Source organism: Leucopleurus acutus (genome assembly GCF_964270905.1).
Source record: "Leucopleurus acutus genome assembly, chromosome: 2".
Lineage (NCBI taxonomy): Eukaryota > Metazoa > Chordata > Mammalia > Artiodactyla > Delphinidae > Leucopleurus > Leucopleurus acutus.
Genome location: NC_139143.1, coordinates 39,476,417 through 39,482,410, shown reverse-complemented (window position 1 = coordinate 39,482,410; position 5,994 = coordinate 39,476,417). Strand labels below are relative to the sequence as shown.

At 43.7% G+C, this 5,994-nt stretch overlaps 1 pseudogene across 1 annotated transcript; it reads left to right on the top strand.

The window, feature by feature from the left end:
* Positions 1-732: 732 nt before the first annotated feature.
* LOC309958014 (UDP-N-acetylglucosamine--peptide N-acetylglucosaminyltransferase 110 kDa subunit-like) lies at positions 733-3,875 on the top strand (annotated as a pseudogene). Its single transcript has one exon. The product of its transcript is annotated as a UDP-N-acetylglucosamine--peptide N-acetylglucosaminyltransferase 110 kDa subunit-like (transcript).
* Positions 3,876-5,994: the final 2,119 nt, after the last annotated feature.

Sequence of the window (5,994 nt, the reverse complement as noted above, 5' to 3'; positions counted from 1 at the left end):
GAACAACAATAGAAGCTTCTGTGATGAGAAGCCCGGGCACCGCAACAAAGAGTAGCCCCTGCTCGCCGCAACTGGAGAAAGTCTGCACGCAGCATTGAAGACCCAACGCAGCCAAAATAAAAATAAATAAATAAATAAATTTATTTTTAAAAAAGTAATACTCAGGTTTGAGGCATGAGAAATATGACGAGGAGAAATTAGCTAATCCTTTCAGAACTTTTAAAATATCAAACTCAGTCTCTAAGATTTTAGCATTATATACAACATCGGTTACTTATTAGTGGTTTGGGAAGGCCAATTTAAAATTTTCTGAACTTACTGTATTGAAATTCACGGCCGTAATGTTTTCCACATTGACTATATGAATGATGAAGTAAAGTCAATCATGTATTTCCTTTCCGACTGGGCAGAAAACAAAATTTTGAAAAGTGTTTGGACTACTGACTTTTGATTTCTTCTAAGGCAGGTGTATAGGTAATTTTTATTCCCTGATTAGGAGAAAAATGGTGGAAGAGGGCAGGGTTAAGAATGAAGATTTCAAGAGCGTGAGAGTTAGACGACCAACCAGAGTTCCTAAGGTTCGGTGCCTGTAACTGTCGCCGCCGCTTAAGCCTGCCAAAGCAGTGGTACGGCTGCTGCCCTCGTATTTGCTACCTCTAGAAACATTCTTGCCAGTAGTGGCGGCAGCGGGACTCAATGACCCCCTTTTCTCACTCTCTGCAGACCCTCCAGATGGCGTCTTCTTTGGGCAACGTGGCCGACAGCACAGAACCAATGAAACGTATGCTTTCCTTCCAAGGGTTAGCTGAGTTGGCACATCGAGAATATCAGGCAGGAGATTTTGAGGCAGCTGAGAGACACTGCATGCAGCTGTGGAGACAAGAGCCAGACAATACTGGAGTACTTTTATTACTTTCATCTCTACACTTCCAGTGTCGAAGGCTGGACAGATCTGCCCACTTTAGTACTCTGGCAATTAAACAGAACCCTCTTCTGGCAGAAGCCTATTCGAATTTGGGGAATGTGTACAAGGAAAGAGGGCAGTTGCAGGAAGCAATTGAGCATTACCGGCGTGCATTGCGTCTCAAGCCAGATTTCATCGATGGTTATATTAACCTGGCAGCCGCTTTGGTAGCAGCAGACGACATGGAAGGGGCAGTACAAGCTTACGTCTCTGCTCTTCAGTGCAATCCTGATTTGTACTGTGTTCGCAGTGACCTGGGGAACCTGCTCAAAGCCCTGGGTCGCTTGGAAGGAGCCAAGGCATGTTATTTGAAAGCAGTGGAGATGCAACCGAACTTTGCAGTAGCTTGGAGTAATCTGGGCTGTGTTTTCAATGCACAAGGGGAGATTTGGCTTGCAATTCATCACTTTGAAAAGGCTGTCACCCTTGACCCCAATTTTCTGGATGCTTATATCAATTTAGGAAATGTCTTGCAAGAGGCACGGATTTTTGACAGAGCTGTGGCAGCTTACCTTTGTGCCCTAAGCTTGAGCCCAAATCATGCAGTGGTACATGCCAACCTGGCTTGTGTATACTATGAGCAAGGCCTGATAGATCTGGCAATAGACACCTACAGGCGAGCTATTGAATTGCAACCACACTTCCCTGATGCTTACTGCAACCTAGCCAAGGCTCTGGAAGAGAAGGGCAGTGTTGCCGAAGCAGAAGATTGTTATAATACAGCTCTGCGGCTGTGTCCCACCCATGCAGACTCTCTGAATAACCTAGCCAATATCAAAGGAGACCAGGGGAACATTGAAGAGGCAGTTCGCTTGTATTGTAAAGCATTAGAAGTCTTCCCAGAGTTTGCTGTTGCCCATTCAAATTTAGCAAGTGTATTGCAGCAGCAGGGAAAACTGCAGGAAGCTCTGATGCATTATAAGGAGGCTGTTCGAATCAGTCCTACCTTTGCTGATGCCTACTGTAACATGGGAGACACTCTAAAGGAGATGCAGGATGTTCAGGGAGCCTTGCAGTGTTACACTCATGCCATTCAGATTAACCCTGCACTTGCGGATGCCCACAGCAATCTGGCTTCCATTCACAAGTATTCAGGGAATATTCCAGAAGCAATTGCTTCTTATCGCACTGCTCTGAAGCTTGAACCTGATTTTCCTGACGCTTATTGTGATTTGGCTCATTGCCTGCAGATTGTCTGTGATTGGACAGACTATGATGAGCGAATGAAGAAGTTGGTCAGCATTGTGGCTGACCAGCTGGAGAAGAATAGGTTGCCTTCTGTGCAGCCTCATCATAGTATGCTCTATCCTCTTTCTCATGGCTTCAGGAAGGCTATTGCTGAGAGCCACGGGAACCTCTGCTTGGATGAGGTCAGTGTCCTTCACAAACCACCGTACGAACATCCAAAAGACTTGAAGCTCAGTGATGGTCGACTGCGTGTAGGATACGTGAGTTCTGACTTTGGGAATCATCCTACTTCTCATCTTATGCAGTCTATTCCAGGCATGCACAATCCTGATAAATTTGAGGTATTCTGTTATGCCCTGAGCCCAGATGATGGCACAAACTTCCGAGCGAAGGTGATGGCAGAAGCCCATCATTTCATTGATCTTTCTCAGATTCCATGCAATGGGAAAGCAGCTGATCGCATCCATCAAGATGGTATACACATCCTTGTAAATATGAATGGTTATACCAGGGGTGCTCGAAATGAACTCTTTGCTCTCAGGCCAGCTCCTATTCAGGCAATGTGGCTGGGCTACCCTGGGACCAGTGGCGTGCTTTTCATGGATTATATCATCACTGATCAGGAAACTTCACCTGCTGAAGTTGCTGAGCAGTATTCTGAGAAACTGGCTTATATGCCCCATACTTTCTTTATTGGTGATCATGCTAATATGTTCCCTCACCTGAAGAAGAAGGCAGTCATCGATTTTAAGTCCAATGGGCACATTTATGAGAATCGGATTGTGCTGAATGGCATCGACCTCAAAGCATTTCTTGATAGTCTCCCAGATGTGCAGATTGTCAAGATGAAATGTCCTGATGGAGGAGACAGTGCAGAAGCAGTAATACAGCTCTTAATATGCCTGTCATTCCTATGAATACTATTGCAGAGGCAGTTATTGAAATGATTAACAGAGGACAAATTCAGATAACAATTAATGGATTCAGTCTTAGCAATGGACTGGCAACTACCCAGATCAACATTAAGGCTGCCACTGGAGAGGAGGTTCCCCGTACCATTATTGTAACCACGCGTTCTCAGTACGGGTTACCGGAAGATGCCATTGTGTACTGTAACTTTAATCAGTTATATAAAATTGACCCATCTACTTTGCAGATGTGGGCAAATATTCTGAAGCGTGTTCCCAATAGTGTACTGTGGCTGTTGCGTTTTCCAGCAGTAGGAGAACCTAATATTCAACAGTACACACAAAATATGGGCCTTCCCCAGAAGCGTATCATTTTTTCACCTGTTGCTCCTAAGGAGGAACATGTTCGGAGAGGCCAGCTGGCTGATGTCTGCTTGGACACTCCACTCTGTAATGGACACACCACAGGGATGGATGTCCTTTGGGCAGGGACACCCATGGTGACTATGCCAGGAGAGACTCTTGCTTCCCGAGTTGCAGCTTCCCAGCTCACTTGTTTAGGCTGTCTTGAGCTTATTGCTAAAAATAGACAAGAATATGAAGACATAGCTGTGAAACTGGGAACTGATCTAGAATACCTCAAGAAAATTCGTGGCAAAGTCTGGAAGCAGAGAACATCTAGCCCTCTGTTCAACACCAAACAATACACGATGGACCTAGAGCGGCTCTATCTACAGATGTGGGAGCATTACGCAGCTGGCAACAAACCTGATCACATGATTACGCCTGTTGAAGTCACTGAGTCGCCTAAATAATGACTGTGTGCACAGGAGAATTACCCTGTACCTGAGCCTCAACCTTCTGGGGGAAAGGGAACTACTTTTTCCTTATCTGTACAATACCATGTTGCAGATGGGTGACAGACAATGATAAGAAATAGCACAGCCAGACTTGCTTCCTGCATGATCATGATCACGATAGGGAGAGACACAAGAGATGGGAAACTGCTGTTCCACAAGGAGTCTCCATAGAATTTTGCAGCAGCCAGGTGTCTGGAAGGTCTGGAAGGTAAGTCTGGAAGGTCTGATCTCCCTTGGTCTTACATGGGATGGATGGTTAGTGTGGAAGGGAGATAGAGATTGCCCAGCCGTTTTGTGATTATCATGGATTGATTGAGTCTTCTGGATTAATATTTTTCTTTATATTTTGGGTATTGGAGCTTTTAAAAATGTTTGGTTTCAGGTATTTTTATTCATGTGAAGTGTGTATGATTCTCTTGAGATAAGCTTTTAAGCTAAAATATTCCTTGTTTTAGTTTCTGAACTCTACAGATAAATGGGGACTTTGCTAGTGTAGTCTTTTTATAGGTTTTATAAACCACTTGAGCCTATATCAGTCATTTTAGTGTCTGACATAATGTTTGGAACTATCAGTGCTTTGTTGGTTTATAGATGATGGCTTAAATTCTTCTCCTGGTCCGTTTCCTTCTTTCCCTCCCCCCACTTTAAAAATTCTCCTGTAACTTGGCTAACAAGAAACCAAGTCTGATTCAAAACCTCCCAGAGTATTTCTCTTAAACACATCATCTGGTGCCAAATGAAGATCCTTAGGAGTGATTATTAATTCTGAAGGGCACAGTTGTGGTACTGTCACTGATGATAATAATAATGGATTTTTGGCCTAGAGTGTTGACCTATTTCACCAGTGTTTTACCGTTGACTGCCCCTCTATGCTGCTTCCAAAAGTGATAGTGTGTGTTAAGATTTTTACTTTCATTTCTAAAGTTTTTTTTTTTTTTTTAGTGAGTCCTGTTCTTCCTTTTTCTTTCAGCAGAAATGAAATCCCAGGTAAGTATAAGTATTCAAATATTTGATCAGTAAGTCACAGTTATCTCCAGTACATTAAATAACTTTCATCAAAAAACATGTTATAGGTAAAAAGCTCTGAAGGACCAGCTATGTATATGATAATTATGTTTCAGACCTTCTAGGATATTATATATAATAACTTGTCTTCTGGACGTGGTCTTGAAGTCTTTACAGATCCAGCCTCAGTAGTAGTGAACTGCACTGCTACTTGGTTTGGAGTACAAATTAGACTTTAGTCCTCCTGGAGGTTGAGTTTTTGGTATTGAAAACCATAGGAATGAAATTATTGTATTTCAACAAAGGATCGAGGGCTTGAGGCTTAAACAAGGCAACATATGTGTGGGAAGCATCAGCCTTGAGAGCAGGTAAGGACATGCCAGGCATACGGCCGCTGCTCGAAGGGACTGCCCCTACTTGTTCCCCTCCTTGTTCCATTCCATGGGAGATAAATCACCAGGGCCCAGAGATCAGAAAGAATGTAAAATGAGACAAGCAAAGCTGTCTCCCCCTGCACATGCAGGTTATTTTTGATGCTTCTGGGTTTATGGGTTTCCTCCCAGGGAAGTTAACCTTGAGCCGAGACAGTCTGTAGATAATGTAAACCACCATCTGGCAGCCTTCCGATTTCTAGTCTATATAATCTGCAACTGTAGCATAATAAAATTTGCCTTGCAACCATCAGTCGTCTTGGTCCTTCTGACCCCATCCGTCGGTGCTACTTCAGTTCCTTACCCCTTCCCTTCTGACCCTGGGCGGTGAGATCCTCTTTCTCCGGCTGGTCCTCGGCAAGTGTCACTCGAACAGGGACCTGAAGCGTGAAGGCAATTAAAAGAAAAAGAAAGTGCAGGTAAGAGAACCCTTATGCAAAATATGTGTGGCCACCAGTAAAAGTGAAACTAATAGAGGCATGAGGCAATAGTCAGAAGTAAAATAAGATGGGGCCAAAGGGCTCAAAGGAGTGTGAATTATTTGCTCAGGTTTTACTTTCGATGCTTAAAGCTCGGGGTAATAAAGTTTCTACCTCACAGTTGACTGAATTTTTACAGCATATCCATGGTGTATCTCC